The 17431-nt window shown below is 37.6% G+C and overlaps 1 non-coding gene across 1 annotated transcript; it reads left to right on the top strand.

Moving 5' to 3' along the window:
* Positions 1-1357: 1357 nt before the first annotated feature.
* On the top strand, positions 1358-1430 carry TRNAH-GUG (transfer RNA histidin (anticodon GUG)). The gene has a single exon. It is a non-coding gene; the product is annotated as a tRNA-His (tRNA).
* The last annotated feature ends 16001 nt before the right edge of the window (positions 1431-17431 follow it).

Below are 17431 nucleotides of genomic sequence, written 5' to 3'. Positions count from 1 at the left end.
CTGAATTTTACCTGAACCACTTCCTAGTTCTATTATAAACTTTTGTTTTTCCTTTGCTTTCAACATGGCATATGTGCCTTTTTTTATACTCTGGTAAAGCAACTTGACAGTTGGTAGCTGTCTGGCTGTTTATTCAACATATGTACCACTTAATGCACAGGTCTCAGTGAGACAGTCCCCAAAGTCGATCCAACTGGGATAAAAGTCAACAAATAGAGCTTTGCAGGGAGTGCATTGACTTGGGGAGAGTTAAATATTTGAAAGGTGTTTAGCAGTTAAGATTTAAGTCTAATGTCATAAGAATTTACAGGGTCAGAATCTCCCCCAGCACAGCACATCCTCTGGATTTCACAGAGCAGCTCCATATGTTAGGAAATCACCTTTTTAATTAGATCTCTGTAGCCTCATTCTATGTTACCACTGTCACAAGTCTTGGATAAAATCCTATTCTCAGGAAACCTTTCAGTAAACAGTTAGCTGTAGTTTCTTGCAAGAAGATATTGAGACAGATTCTCCCAGATTGCAAGTGATTTTAAATTAGCTTCTCTGGAAAGTGGTGGGTGTGGTGTTATTTCAACATCCTCATCTGTTACCTGAGTCTTTTCCCCAAGGAAAGCAAAATGTGCTCAGCAGTGTGCATTTCTGAAAGCAGAATTGGTTAGGGAGTTCTGTGGCCTATTCTGGCCTGTCTGGACTAGCAGATGGGATGAAACAGAAATTCCCACTTCATTTTTGCCATTAGGATTGCGCGAGTGTGAATCCACCTGAGAAACAGAGGTTCCTGAAAATTTCGACATGGCCAAGGGAGAAGGAAGTGAATAGAAAGTTATACACGAGGAGCAGAAGAGAAACTGAAAGTGAAAGGCGCTTAGTCGTGTCGGACTTTTTGCAACCCCCTGAACTATACAGTCCATGGAATTCTCCAGGCCAGAATACTGAAGTGGGTAGCTGTTTCCCTTCCCCAGGGGATCTTCCCAACCCAGGGATTGAACCCAGATCGCCCACATTGCAGGCAGATCCTTTACCAGCTGGGCCACCAGGAAAGCCCTATTTTGTACCAAGTCTGTTAAATAGATTTTTAGATACTATCCTCCCAAAAGACCCTAAAGGGAAAGAGCACTAACATTTTCACTTTTTTAGATGAAAAAATAATCAAAGCTGAGTGGCAAAATGACTTTCCCAAGGTGACAAACATAAGCAACAGCACTGGTCAGATTCAAGTCCCAACTGTGTATGAAACCAAAGTCCTGTTCTTAACCAATGTGGTATGCTGTCTACCAGTATTACAGTTTATAATCAAGATGTTTTAAAACTTTGGTAAAAATTGTAGTGCCACCAAAATAAGGTTCTCTCTGCTTCCCTGGTGGCTCAGAGGGTAAGGCACCTGCCTGTGATGCAGGAGACCCAGGTTCGATCCCTGGGTCAGGAAGATTCCCTGGAGAAGGAAATGGCAACCCACTCCAGTATTCTTGCCTGGAGAACCCCATGGACAGAGGAGCCTGGTGGGCTACAGTCCACAGGGTCGCAAAGAGTCAGACACGACTGAACGATTACACTTTCTTTCTTTCTTTTGGACCCAGAGTTACCCTAGGTTCCAAAGATAAATTAACATCTAAAGTCATCAACTCTTCAATTCAGTCTATCAGTGTGATATTGTCATTTATAGTAATAAATCTGTATCTGGTCTTATCTTTGGTTCCCAGATCACACTCCCAAAATCCTTGAAATTGCCTAAGGGTAAAGGGTAAAGCCTCCCTGGTGGCTCAGAGGGTAAAGCATCTGCCTGCAATTCAGGAGACCCATGTTTGATCCCTGGGTCAGAAAGATCCCCTGGAGGAGGAAATGGCAACCCACTGTAGTACTCTTGCCTGGAGAATCCCATGGATGGAGTAGCCTGGTGCAGACTACAGTCCATGGGGTTGCAAAGAGTTGGACAGGACTGAGTGACTTCACTTCACTTTCTTTCTTTCAAAGAGCAAGGAGGGTATCTTTTATTATGTTAAATAATGCCTTTTGGAAATCAGTGAAGAATGGGGGCTGGTTGCCAGTGGAGCCAATCCTGGGATTAGAAAGTTAGAACTTTTGGCCCTACCCCCACATCTAGAGAAGGGAGAGGAGCTGAAGTTGGAATTTAATCTCCAGTGGTCAATAATTTAGTCAATTATGCCTGTGTAATGAAGCCCCCATAAAAACCCAAAGGACAGGTGGGAGAGCCTGTGGAGGCGCTGGGAGAGTGAGGCTCCTGGAGAGATCACAGAAACTCTGCGCCCTCTCCCCTGTCTTGCCCTATGCATCTCTTCCATCTGGCCATTCCTGGGCTATGCCCCTTATAATAAACTAGTGATCTAAGAAGTAAAATGTTTCTCTGAGTTCTTGTAAGCCTCTCTAGCAAATCAGTCAAACCCAAGATGGAAGTCGTGGGAACCTTTCATTTATAGCCGGTTGGTCAGAAATATCGGTAACAACGTAAGTTGACATCTTGAGCTGGAGGGTGTTACTGGAACCTCCAATTTGTAGCCAGGGAGTTAGAAGTACAGGTAACAACCTATGTTGTGGGGGTGGGGGTAGGAGGTGGTCTCCTAGGACTGAACCCTCGACCTGTGGAAAGTAGAAAGTGCTAGTCACTCATTCATGTCCCACTCTTTGTGACCCCATGGACTGTAGCCTGCCAGTCTCCTCTGCCCATGGAATTCTCCAGGCAAGAATACTAGAGTGGGTAGCTATCCCCCATACCCTTCTCCAGACGATCTTCCCAACCCAGGGATCAAACCCGGATGTCTTGCTTTGTGGGCCGATTCTTTACCATCTGAGCCACCAGGTAGATAGTTTAGATTGGTTTGACTTGTAGGACTCCCAGTCAGTGTCCAGAGAGTTGCTTGCTGGCTGTGTGAGGGTACCATCTTCTCCTCCCATGCCCCATCCCCTGACTACCAACACCAAATTGTCATTTGCTGGGTAGCACACAAAAGAATTGGACCAAAAAAAAAAGTTTCTTTTTCATATTCATAGTCCTCACACATTCTGGATCACACTGCTGCCGCTAAGCTCAGCCCATCATCTTCTGTGAGTATGGAGGTGTCCTTTCTTGGCAGCTGCCACATGCTAGGCAGACAGACCAAGCATGCCTGGAGTTTTTAGCCTTTCCCTCTACTTTCAAATTTGAATAAAATCCCTCATCTCTGGACCTGGGGTCTGGCACACCACAGTCTGCACCCAAAGTGGTTGGCATGCAAAGGAGCTGTATGATACAATATGCAAATGATGACGATGGAATAGAAAGATAGAACTGTTGATCTGGACTTCTTGCCATATAGGAAAGAAGAAAAAGAAAAGTAAACAAAAACTGTTTAAGCGCTTCTTAGATTTCCTAAGACTTCTAGCCAAATGCATTATTAAATGATACAGATTCTTAGTTTTGTATATTGAGTGACAACTCTTCAAATTCATGATCTCATATGTGGAATTTATCTAACAAAGACACTGACTTCAATCTTAGGAAAATAGGAAGTTTTTGTTGTTGTTTTGTTTTTTTTTAAAGAAATCTCAACTAAAATAGTGGAGCAGAAGTGGAATGGGCAGTAAGTTGATACATCACATTAGCCACACATTATAAAAACAACAAGGATGGGATAAATAGTATCTCCCACAGTACTTTGCAAATAAGAATTGACATCTAAGAAAGCTAAATATTTTCTCTTTAGTATTATAGTTAAATAGTTGAGCCAGTATTCAAATACAAGTGTTACAAGGTTTTAATGCACATTTTTGTTGGTATAAAGCTTTCTTTTCCAAATGTATATTTGAAACAGTGATGAAATTTTTAATAAAAGTTTTACATTAATCATTATAATGAGACAAAATAGGTTTTAGAATCATTAGTTCTAGTTCTGCATTCTTTCCCAGAGTCTCTAGTTCTCCAATTTATGTTATAAATATCCAAAAAAAAGTCTACATTTATTTCAACAGGGAGCCCCTTTTTCCCCTCAAAGAATATGACATATTATAAGACACTGGTATCCCAAAGGACAAAGTTTGGGAAAGTTGTATCAGCACAACATGTATTTAATATTTACATGATATTAATATATCCAAGTCCATCACTTACTACAATGATTTATACCTACAACACATACACATATATATCTCTATCTATCTATCTAAATATTACATACATCCAATAATCTTTAGGCTTGATTCTAAGAAGGGGTCAAATGTCTTCTTTGTATAATGCCCTATGTACCTCAATTTCTCAATATATATTAAACTCTAGGGAAGCCCATATTAAACTCTAGTTCCTTATTGTCCATATTAGAAGTTTCCAAGAAGAAAACAAATGTGGGAAGGATTTACTAACTTGTTCAATTTGATGTAGTAGGTCTACAGTTGAAATGAAACTGCAATTTCTGCTTTAAGTGTATTCTTCCAGTAACCAGACAATCCTTCAGTAGTGTATTCAAGCTAATTTGTGAAGTCTGAAAAGCGAGAAGGGAGAAAATAAAGTAGATAATATTTAATTTCAAAGGACAATTCTTCCCAATTTTCTCTTTTGGGTAAGAGAGGAAACAACTAAAATATTACAGTGTGAACTATCACTTGGAAGAAATCATCTACATTTAAGACTAATTAAAATATCAGCATTTCAATTAGCATGGATGTTTATTTTCAGCTTTGCAAGTTTACTACAACAGTCATATGGTCATAATGGTGATGGAGCTCTTATTTTAATTATGAGTTTTGCTTTAGCAGAAAGAAAATTGTAGACTTATCGTGCTCTAATAGATAATAAGAAAAGAAGAGTTCAGACTCTAGATAGTACAATGACTTTCCTCCAAACAGATCTTTTCCTTTCAAGCACCAGATCAATAAATGACCCTTTTGATCAGAGAACAAACTAAAACCTCCTCTATATTTTGCTTGTTACTTTCATTTTTCCCTCAAGAAAAGATGAAGCCACTTAAGTGGCAGACCACAAAAGCACTATGGCACTTTCATCCTAGCAAAGAGTTCAAAAAGTAAATAAAACTTTTTGGAACTTGTATTCAAGAACAAAGCTAGCACCCAGTAGCTCAATATGCCTTTGGGGTTAGGGGTTTATTCAAAGCATCAAGAATCAGTATTTCCATCTCGACATATAAGTGATCTAAATAGCATTCATAGGACTTTAAAAGCCTTTTTGAAATAAAAAGCAGAGCAAACTACAAAAGTATAAATTCTAAGTTTTCCTACATTATTCCTACTTTGTAGAGCATCTGGTCAGGATAGGGGCTGCCAGAACATCACATATCAATCACATATAAAAGAACACACTAGTCCACGTGACCGTGGCACTGAAATAGACTAATGAGAACCCAACAGCGTGCCTCTCCTTTTCAATTAGCTCTGTGTCCATTTTCGCAGGAACCCACTGGGGAAGGAAACTTTGTGGGTATTTGACACTACTGGCAGATCCTTGTCCTGTCTTAATCTACTAAAATACAGTCTAGTAAAAGGGAGTGTAAATGACAAAAAGTAAAAAAGGAACACAATACAGGTATCTACGGCAAGGACTGACACACACTTTGGCAGCCAAACTGGATATTTTGGTAGAAAATGAATGATTAGGGTAAAAAAGAAAAGAAAAAATAAAAAGCTCTCTGCAAGGCTGACAATTCTGTTTTTTAAGAGGCAATATGGAATATTTAGTGCACAATGAGTTAAGGAGATTAAATTATGAAAACTATTAATAAATATTACTTTTGAATATATCTTAAATGAGAAGAGAAAGTACAAAAATCTCCCTAGCTCCAGCCTCTATCAAGTCGACAAAATAAAGAAGCATTCATTCAACGGTTTATTTAATTCATGTCCTCTACATTACTGAACAGGCAAAGCTACTGAGAATACAGACAAATGTAAGTTCCACATATTTTGATCACCTATCATTTATTTCCTCTTGGCCTTAAGAAGACTCAATATACCTATTTTGTTCTCACAATCATAGACAAACTCACCCACACAACTAGAATCTAGTTGGGGGGGCGGCAGGGAAGCTTAGATATTTATACGGAAAATGTGCCCTGAGGAAAAAAAAAAACACTCTAATGTCAGAACTAAAAAAATGACAATTTTGTATTTGAGCATTTCTTCCTGGAAATGTTAATTGCAAAATGTGCCAGCTAAGATTTGCTCCATCGTTACCAGCACATGTGTATCTCATTTGCTCCTTTGTCTTGCTTCACATCCACACTGCTGTCTCCGTGAATGATGTTCTTGAATTACTGCTCTTTCCAAATTCTTTTTCCTCTACTTTCCAGCTTTACTAGTTCTCAGGTTTCAGCCTCTGTAGTTCCCCTTGCCTGGTACTCCTTCTGGAATTCTAGCTTTGTAAAATGCTATAGTGAAGGGCTGTAGGATTTTTCCCCTCCACTTGTATACTGCCAAGGGACTCTTTTTGAAGACCTTACTTTCACCATCAAGAACTAGGGAGGCAGACCCAGTGGCCTTAAGGGATTTAATTAGAGTTCACCAAGATAGAATCTCCAAGCTCTCAAAGACCTAATTTAAATACAAGTTCACTGATTTTTTTCCAACTATTTCTTAGACCCTTATTAAAATTTCAGGTTATTAAAGGGAATATCCCACATTTTGCAATACACAGAAAATAAACCTGGGTTATGCAGAATCTCAAACATCCTCCAGGTGCAAAGAGCAAAATTCTGCCAGTTGCTAGGAAAATAATAAGGAATTAGCATATACATTATTAAAATGATAGTGGAATTTTGTTGATCATTATCAATTACATTTATATGGGTAGCATAATAGGAAATAAACATTGGCTATAGATTAGTAAAAGAAAATACATAATTTAATGTATAAAATGATTACTATCATGACTGCTCTTTAGGTGGTGTTACATCTCTTTTGTTAAGCTGTCAGCCAGAACCTTTGTGAAAAACTAATGACAAATCACATCAATTTATAAAAAACTTTCTGGTCAATCAAACCTTATATGTGGTTATGATAGGAGTGCCATGTATAATACAATTTCTAATTGACAGCATGGCAATTTCATAAGAAAAAAAAATCTTGGTCTTTTCTTGCCCCTTCCTTTCTATACTGAGAATTGTGTCTTAAATAGACATTCTAACCAGAGACTGGCTTAAAACATGAATTGACTATGATGTCAAAACTTAAATAACTAACTACATTAAAATCCACATAGCTTTGGTATGAATAAAAACAGCAACACTAGAAGGTGCCAGGAAGCCAGATGCCACATAAATAGGAGAAATAGACAAAAAGAAAAGCTAACAGGTTGCTTCAACAGCATTGAACTGTTTAAGCCTCCTTGGAGAGATCACTCAAAATAGAAGGAATTCATAGAGGGAAGAGAGATGGAAAGAAAATGAAAACTTTGCCACTTTTCGATTTGAGGTACAATTTGTAAGACACTTCAACACTGTTTTGTTGCTTTTTTAAAATAGCCACCAGGAAGAACATTTCTTAGTGAAATAATTGTGAAAAATCTGTAACAGGTTTTTTTTTTTTATTTGAGTATTTCTTCACTCACATCCCTGTAGTATTGTGACATAATTATAATTAGCTTATTAGCTTTCTCAAAGTTAACTTTCACTATGGCTTTAATAACTGGATGGAAGACGTGCATCTTTCAGAGAGTTACCTGGTGAAACACAGAATTTAGGTCATCTGTAAACTTTGGATTTTTTATTATTTATATGCTTGAGAGGGCATAAAATGTTAGCTATTTCTCCATCTAGTATTTCATTCACTTCATTCTTCCAAAAATATGGCAGTAGAGATACAAATATGAAATATTTTATGTCAATTTTCACTGTAAGCCATCATATTTTAAACCTGATTACTTTGGCATTACTGCACAGAAAAATAGCAAAATTATTATCTTATAAAAGCACACTAATTCTCACTTACAACATTACAAGACTAGTTTATTGGTATAAATTCACATGAATTCCCAAGATGAGATATTTTTCATAATTTAAAATTTCAAAGTTATGGTTTATAATGATCACCCTGGAGCAGTAAAGGAAAATCTGTTTCTTTAGTAGATGTGCTAAAAATTCTTTCCATTTGCTTTCCACCAAAAGATCATGCTTAAGTACTTCCATTAAATATAAAATATTTTTCAGGTTTGCCTTGTTATTTAATGAAATTCAAAATCAGTTTGCAAAGGCAATCGCCCCATTCCCCCAACCCTCCAAAAAATCTTGTCATTTTATGACAAACAGATTTCCTGAGAGATGGAAAACATTCACTGTGAAAATTGCTATATTTATCCTTGAGACATATTTGGTAAAATTCACTAATTTGCCCAGTGCATAATTTCAGTATGTTCATGGAAAAAACAAACTGTCTTACCAATGACTTTAAAAGAGAATCCCTCTGCTCTTAGAATTCGATGGAAGCAAATGCTATGTAAATACTAATGATTGAGTATGATCTTCCCAGGCAGAGGGAAGGAAAATGCTTATTTTGGTCACACACACACACACACACACACACGTGTGTATGTAATCTTTTCAAGAAAGGCCTTCATAATACAGTTGTAAAAACAAAACAATGACTGACAAGTAAAAATTTAAGTCAGAGATCAAGACTGAGAAAAGAAAGCATAATGACTACTTTTATTTTTTTGTTGTTTTTTGTTTTGTTTCGTGACTACTTTTTTAAATCACATAGGTCAGATGCTATTTGCCTCTCCAGTGGTCTCTTTCAGTGGGATTTAGTTTGTTTTAATTTGATGTCGCAACATGTTCTTTAATAATACACTAAAAATCAAGTACAGGCTACCTTTAGTTCCCTGCAATGCAGTTTTTTTGTTGTTGTTGTAGATAAGCTGATTTATGAGAAGCAAATGAATTTCCCAGATTTGAAGTTGAACATAGACTTTCACCTTGGAATGGTACTCCAGTCTCCTATCCTAGAAGAGTTCATACACTTCAAAATCATGACCTTTTGCACATTATAAAGTAAAAGCCACTAGACATTTTACTTAATTTAAAATAAACATAGAATCCAATTTTTTCATTTGATTTGACTACTGACATAAAGGTTAGTATTGCAAATTTCTCCAAAATATTGTGTAATAGATTTCACAGAGAATTATCAACAAAATGTAAACACATGAAAAGATTCATAATTTAACCATTTTTCTGCTTATAATTTCATCATCTAATGAGGCAGGAAAAGGTAGATAATTAAAAGATATCATGGCTATAAAGGGATATAGAATGTAGTTTAATTCTTTGCATAAAAAATATAGTGAGCAAACCAAGTGTAGTTGCTATAAATTAAATGTAGACCTCCCTTCCCCAGTTAATATATTGAAAGCCTAACATCCAATGTGATGGTATTGGAAGGTGAGCCTTTGGGAGGTATTAATAGGTTATGAGGGTGGAGCCTTTTAGTGTCCTAATAAAAATGACCCTAGAGAGTTCTTTTGCCCCTTCTGCAATAAGATAGCCATCTGTGAACCAAAAAGCAGTTATCACCAGACACTTAATTTGCCAGTGCCTTAATCTTGGACTTCTCAGCCTCCAGTACCATGAGAAATAAATTTTCTGTTGTTTATAAACCATTCAGTCGATGGTATTTTGTTATATCAATTCAAACAGATTAAGACAGTACCAAGAACTTAAACCATGTAATCATGTATATCTCTGGAAAACACCTACCTTTGTAAAGAAAACTCCATCCTACATATCCGCCTCTTTTCACTAGGGTATTTGAACATACATAATTCTTACTATATCTTGACCAACTGAAAAAAGTAATTACAAAAAAAATCAATCTACAAAGTAGGAGATGTGAAATTGGAAAATCATAAAACTTCAAAAACACGGGCGTGGATGTTATTATGGAGAGTAAGGGCTAAAACTCTCCTGTATTTTTTATTTAAGATTCTGTCAAAATGCTCAAACCAAAAGACCTAGAAAGGACCCAGAGAAAGTCCACAGCTCAAGACTAAAAGCACAGAAGAGCTTCAAATAGAGATTGAGTAACTGGATGGTAAAAGTTTAAAACAATATTGTTTACAGTCTAGGAAACAGCTGGTTATGGTAGATGAAATGTTTTGAACATAAACATGAAGGAATAAAACTCAAAATACATCTAAGATCTATGAGTTTTTCCTAGAATCCTTGCTGTCTTCAATTTAATCTAGGTTCCTGCATCACCATTTATACAAATTAACTTGATTTTAGAGAAAAAATAAACCTAGAAGCTACAAAAATAGCCACTCAAGAGTCCTCAGGCATCTTTCACGTGTCCTTCCTCAAAGACATTGTGTTCATGATTGACCACCAATATGTGAGACTTATGATTAAAACCCTCATTTTTCATGTCTTAATTTAACATTTACTGATAGATTCATACCAAACATACCAAGACAATCATTATTTTCATCTGATAACACAGCAGAGAAAAACCTGAACTAAGTGTAAAAGAACTGCCAACTCAGCAGTTTTCTTATAGTTTACTTCTTCTTGTACGGTTAGTACTGCCCTCAATATGAACTTGCTATACAGGATTTTTTAAAATTCACTGGCAATCTTTGGAGATTTAAATTAGATAAAACCAGAAAATGTATCAGTTCAGGTCAGTCTCTAAGTCATGTCTGACTCTTTGCAACCCCCGGCCAGGCTTCCCTATCCATCACCAACTGCCAGAGCTTGCTCAGACTCACGTCTGTCAAGTCAGTGATGCCATCCAATCATCTTCACCCTCTGTCATCCCCTTCTCCTGCCTTCCACCTTTCCTAGAATTAGGGTCTTTTTAAACGAGCCAGTTCTTCACATCGGGTGGCCAAAGTATTGGAGTTTCAGCTTTAGCATCAGTCCTTCCAATGAATATTCAGGACTGATTTCCTTTAGGATTGACTGGTTGGATCTCCTTGGTATCCAAGGGACTCTCAAGAGTCTTCTCCAAAATCACAGTTAAAAAACCATCAATTCTTTGGCACTCAGCTTTATTAATGGCCCAACTTTTATATCTACACATGACTACTGGAAAAACCATAGCTTGAACTAGATGGACCTTTGTTGGCAAAGTAATGTCTCTGCTTTTTAATAAGCTGTCGGGGTTGGTTGTAGCTTTTCTTCCAAGGAGCAGGCGTCTTTTAATTTCATGGTGGCAGTCACCATCTCCAGTAATTTTGGAGCCCAAGAAAATAGTCTGTCACTGTGTCCATTGTTTCCCCATCTATTTGCCATGAAATGATGGCACTGGATGCCATGATCTTAGTTTTATGAATGTTGAGTTCTAGGACAACTGTTTCATTCTCCTCTTTCACCTTCATCAAGAGGCTCTTTAGTTCCTCTTCACTCTCTGGGGTGGTATCATCTGCGTATCTGAGGTTATTGATATTTCTCCCTGCAATCTTGATTCCAGCTTGTGCTTCATCCAGTCCAATACTTCACATGATGTACTCTGCATATAAGTTAAATAAGCAAGGTGCCCTCCTACAGGGGATCTTCCCAACCCAGGGATCAAAACCAGGTCTCCCACGTTGCAGGTAGATTCTTTACCATCTGAACCACAAGGGAAGCCCAAAACATACATGGATCATCATAAATGAAATACCCATCAACTGCAACATGTAGTAACACATGGAAAGCAAATGAACAATAGTGTGTGTGGACTATAAGATGATGCGGTCCTTCTCCCTGCCCTGATAATGCTCCATATACGGTATGCAATTTGTGACTCTTCTGATATTTTGTCTAAGATTGCTTACATTAAATAGGAAATGTTTGAGTTTTTTTACAAAGTACATGGTATAAGAGTTATATCTTGCTCTAGTATTCCAACATATTGTATTGGGTACTCCTCTGTAGTCAATGCATGCTCCCCCCGACCCACACACACATGCAATGGAGTCAATAACTGTATAATCCTATCAAACCAATATTTATAAAACTACTAAAGATACATCAGTCCTCTCAAGTATTTACATGATGATTCCTCATGGACTTCCTGTACAAACCCATTTCATTCTGACATTCAGAGTTTTAACATTATCTGCCTTTATTTTACCCTCCTCCCTCAGTTCCCATTACTCCTCAACACTGAAGCCCTCCTTCTTTGTCTTGCTTCTCTACCACAAACAATAGAGCCTTTCTCTAGAAGTGTCTTCTTTTCTTCTATATTCCTGCTCAAGTTCTACTTCTTGAAAGCTTCTACAGTAGCATCTACGCTGCTTATTCCTTTTGTAAAACTGTATTGTTCATTGTACCACACAAGTGATTCATTCCTCTGAAAAGCTCTCCTCTTTCACCTTCCTCTGCCTCTTCCCCAATCCATTTTCCAGTCTTAGTCTTTGTCTTTCATCTTCATAACTTCATAAAACTATTAAATTCTTGCCCATAAGATACAGTGAAAAATCTTTAATATGTTACTTTACTGAGGATATGGCTAAACTGTGAGTAATAGAATCCAACAAAAGAGTGATTTAATCTAGGAACTAATTTCTTACTAGCACAATCCTGGGGAAGGCAGTTTAGAGTTTCATGGCAGTGCTACTTCCATTATCATGAAGGGATCCAATTTTCTACATTGCTGCTTTGCTCTTTGTTAGGTTTTAACATTGACTTTCATAATCCAAGATGGTTCACTACCCCAAGCACATTCCAAAAAGCAGAATGGAGAAGAGAGAAATGGAAGAACAGTCTCTACCTTGGAGGACAGATTCTATAAGTGATACAACTCATTTTCTCACACCACAATGCCCTAAACTTAATAAAAAGTCATACCTAGCTACAAATAAACTGGAAAATATAATATTTATTTTAAGTGTTTGTTCTGTGCTTAGTCACCCAGTCGTGTCTGGCTTTTTGTGACCCCATGGACTGTAGCCCACCAAGCCCTCTGTCCATGGGATTCTCCAGGCAAGAATACTGGAGTGGGTTGCCACACCCTCCTACCCAGCTAAAAGTTGGTTATCTTGTTTCCAAAAGAGATATGAATAGATGCAAGGATTAGAGGGCTCTCCATCAGTAACTCCATGCCTGTCTTGCTAGTATTTTCATTCTTTTTACTCCCTCTGCTTTAGCAATGACAAAAATTCTTTTGGCTCCTGAATCTCTTTTTTTAGCCTGAATCACATTATCTAGAACTGATTTTATGGACTCTTAGCAAGTGCTGCAGAGATAAGGAAACACCGTATTCAAGAAGGAAGGAATACCTGACTCTCTTGTAGGTACAGCCTTTGAGGCTTCAAATAAAACTAAAAGAGAAGCACTCACTTAACATAAATTATGGGGAAGAAAAGCAAGGTTAATGTATAATTCAGAATTAGGGAACCTCAGTCTCGTATATTTGGAGATAGTAACCGCTTGATGGATGCAAAAGACTCACACATCTATACAAACAAACAAAAAAACAAACAAAAAAATTAAGAAACAAAGCTGAAAAGGGGGCTTCAGGATCTTAAGAATATTCTCAAGAGTTGAAGTTTGACCGTATAGTCCAGATAGAACCACCACAGGATTTTACTGTGAGATTATTTCTAAAAACACATTAAATTCCTCATCACACATTTGTAATCATGTCAAACCCTGAGAATGATAAAATTTGCTGTAGGGACATTTCTATTAGTGATTCTATTATAATGTGATAGAATTGGATGGTCCCACTGGATTTACATAACTCTGCATTTGGTTCAAAAATTATAGAATTTCAGAGTAAAAAAGTCAATGTTAATCTTCTGTTAATAATACAATGAAAAATCTTTTTGTGAAATTCCTATGCCACATCAAAATAAAAATAAATAAATAAACTGCCAATAGGGGCAGCCTAGTATCCTTATTGTAATTTTTCAATTGAAGGCATGTAATCTAGCTGAAGAAAAGTGCAAAGTATGAAAAAAATCTATAAAATAACTTAGATATGTCTTTATGAACATTCTTCTGAAGGAACTATCCTTATCATTCAATCCCATGTCTTAATAAAGCAAAAAATGAGTTGGAAAATCACAGGACTTGATTCTACAAGAACCAGTTAGTGAATCTGAATAATACTGGCAAAGATACAATAATCAAATCAAGATTTATTAATGACACTGCCATGAAACACATATAAATATAAAAATAAAAGGACAAGAACAGAGCCCTGAGGGACCACACATTTTACGATAACTTTCCGATGAGCTGCTACCAAGTATAGTATACTGTGTCTGCTGACAAAGATAATTACATTTCAAACCAATTTAATGCTGTCTCAGAATTCCAACTCACGTTTCTGGAAGATCTAACAATATATCACTGTCTACTGTGTCAAAGGTGAGGGATAAATCTACCTAACTTTGAGAGTAGGCATCCATTTTTTCCCAGAAATTCTCACATATCACTGAAGATAAACAGGTAGTTCCTGGTAACTTAATGGGCACCCCAAAATCCATGGTGGAATTTTATCAAATAATCATAAATGTGTCTTCAGGCACAATAACAAGCAACTTTCTGTTTTTTGTTTTTTTCCTAAAGAGACAAGAACTAGAGTTCTAGTAGGTGCATATTTAATAATCTTTAAATGTTTGTTGCATTTAAATGCATATGCATACAATTTTATACAACAGTCAATGCACCAGAGAAGCAAAAGGCATGTAAAATAGTATGCCAATATGTTACAGTATCATCATTTATATTAAAAGTATATTTTGCATGGGTGAGTGAGTGAGTGCTCACTTGTGAGTTGTGTCCAGCTCTTTGCGACCTCACCAAGGCTCCTCTGTCCATAAAATATTCCTGGCAAGAATACTCTAAGTGGATTGCCATCTCCTTCTCCAGGGAATCTTTCCAACCCAGGAATTGAATACCCATCTCCTGCATCTCCTGCCTTGCAGGCAGATTCTTTACCATAGAGCAACAGGGGAAGCCCTATATTCTCCATATAATTCCTCAATTATGTTGTGAGCAGAGCCAAGTAAGCCCTTACAATAAAACAGATAAAGAGCCAGGTAATAAGACTGCTGCTGCTAAGTCGCTTCAGTCGTTTGTGACTCTGTGCAACCCCAGAGACAGCAGCCCACCAGGCTCCCCCGTCCCTGGGATTCTCCAAGCAAGAACACTGGAGTGGGTTGCCATTTCCTTGTCCAGTGCATGAAAGTGAAAAGTGAAAGTGAAGTCACTCAGTCATGTCCGACCCTCAGTGATCCCATGGACTGCAGCCTACCAGGCTCCTCTGTCCATGGGATTCTCCAGGCAAGGGTACTGCAGTGGGGTGCCATTAAGACTAAATATAACAAAACTTTCTGAAACATACAGAGATGTCATATGCATTTCTCCAAGACTTGTGTGAGTAATATCTTCAAGAATAAAAAACAGGAAGATTTCATATCTTTAGTGGGTATAAGACAAAGGCAACAAGTTCAGGTGTGTAAACAAAAGTCATTTTCATTAATTCTTTTCAGTCAATAACTTAGATTTCCCCATACCACTGAAATGTGGGAACGTCAGCTCAGTTAATTCTATCATCCTTGTCATCCCTTCAGTTTTGCCATCTCTGCTGCTTAATGCTTTTCTCAGCACCTACTGTGCTGTCTTCAGAGAGTTGCCACAAAAATTTGCCAATTTTATAGTTTATGTAACATTTTTTTTTCCTCTCCCCAAGTCTTTAGGAGTATTTTCAGCATGAGAGACATCTCCCTTATTTTCTCTCATCAAACCTTCTAGGACACCTTGCATATTGTCAATGGGATTGGGTCTTATGAAGATAAGCCAAGAAAAAAATGCATTAGTGAAGAAGTTGCTATCACAAAATATTCAAGAATACAGAGACTGAAACAATGCAGAAGTTTATTTATCTTTCATATAACATTCATAGACAATATATCCTCTAGCAATAGGAAAGCTCTACCATCTTCAACCTGTGGCATCCCTGTTTCACCATTAAACTGGTTGCTCAAGCTTCCCTCATCTCCTCATCAGTAAAAAGGACAAAGGGATTTAGAAGGCTATGTGTCTATTCCTATCTAGGAACATGACTTGGAGTAAGGACTGGCTCTTCATTGGTGTGTGGCCAGTGTAGACACACAGGCCTCACACTCATAAGGGAGTCACATGTTTGGGTTCTGCAGTGGTAATATTAAACTCTTTTTTAAAAAAAAATGCTTGATTTTATCTTTGAATTTGTCTTTTGAAAGAGAAGTTCAATGGTGTAATGGAACTTGCACATCGGGGTGAGACGCTTTGGCTCACTACCTCCCTGTGATGTCCCCTCCTCTCTGGGGCAAGTCTTGGCCATGCTCTGTCCTGTATCACTCAGCTGTCTCCGACTCTAACAAAGTTATTCTCAATATTTGTATACAGGTTTCTTGTGTGAATATCAGTTTTCACTCCTCTATGGAAAATATCCAAACATGGCATTGCTGACTCATATGGTAGGTATATGTTTAACGTCATTAGAAACTGCCAATCTGTTTTCCAGAGCAGATGTATGATTTTGCATTCTCACCAGCAATGTATGAGAGTTGTATTTTCTCTTTGTCATCACCACACTTGATACTGTCATTACTTTTTTAAATTTTAGCCACTTAATAGGTAAGTAGTGGGATCCCATTATGGTTTTTTTTTTTTTTAAATTTTAAAATCTTTAATTCTTACATGCGTTCCCAAACATGAACCCCCCTCCCACCTCCCTCCCCATAACATCTCTCTGGGTCATCCCCATGCACCAGCCCCAAGCATGCTGCATCCTGCGTCAGACATAGACTGGTGATTCAATTCTTACATGATAGTATACATGTTAGAATGTCATTCTCCCAAATCATCCCACCCTCTCCCTCTCCCTCTGAGTCCAAAAGTCCGTTATACACATCTGTGTCTCTTTCCCTGTCTTGCATACAGGGTCGTCATTGCCATCTTCCTAAATTCCATATATATGTGTTAGTATACTGTATTGGTGTTTTTCTTTCTGGCTTACTTCACTCTGTATAATCGGCTCCAGTTTCATCCATCTCATCAGAACTGATTCAAATGAATTCTTTTTAACGGCTGAGTAATACTCCATTGTGTATATGTACCACAGCTTGCTTATCCATTCATCTGCTGATGGACATCTAGGTTGTTTCCATGTCCTGGCTATTATAAACAGTGCTGCGATGAACATTGGGGTACATGTGTCTCTTTCAATTCTGGTTTCCTCGGTGTGTATGCCCAGAAGTGGGATTGCTGGGTCATAAAGTAGTTCTATTTGCAATTTTTTAAGGAATCTCCACACTGTTCTCCATAGTGGCTGTACTAGTTTGCATTCCCACCAACAGTGTAGGAGGGTTCCCTTTTCTCCACACCCTCTCCAGCATTTATTGCTTGCAGATTTTTGGATCGCAGCCATTCTGACTGGTGTGAAGTGGTACCTCATTGTGGTTTTGATTTGCATTTCTCTAATCATGAGTGATGTTGAGCATCTTTTCATGTGTTTG

Source organism: Ovis canadensis, chromosome 5, assembly GCF_042477335.2.
Source record: "Ovis canadensis isolate MfBH-ARS-UI-01 breed Bighorn chromosome 5, ARS-UI_OviCan_v2, whole genome shotgun sequence".
NCBI classification, from domain to species: Eukaryota; Metazoa; Chordata; class Mammalia; order Artiodactyla; family Bovidae; genus Ovis; species Ovis canadensis.
This window is presented reverse-complemented; position numbering and strand designations above follow the sequence as displayed.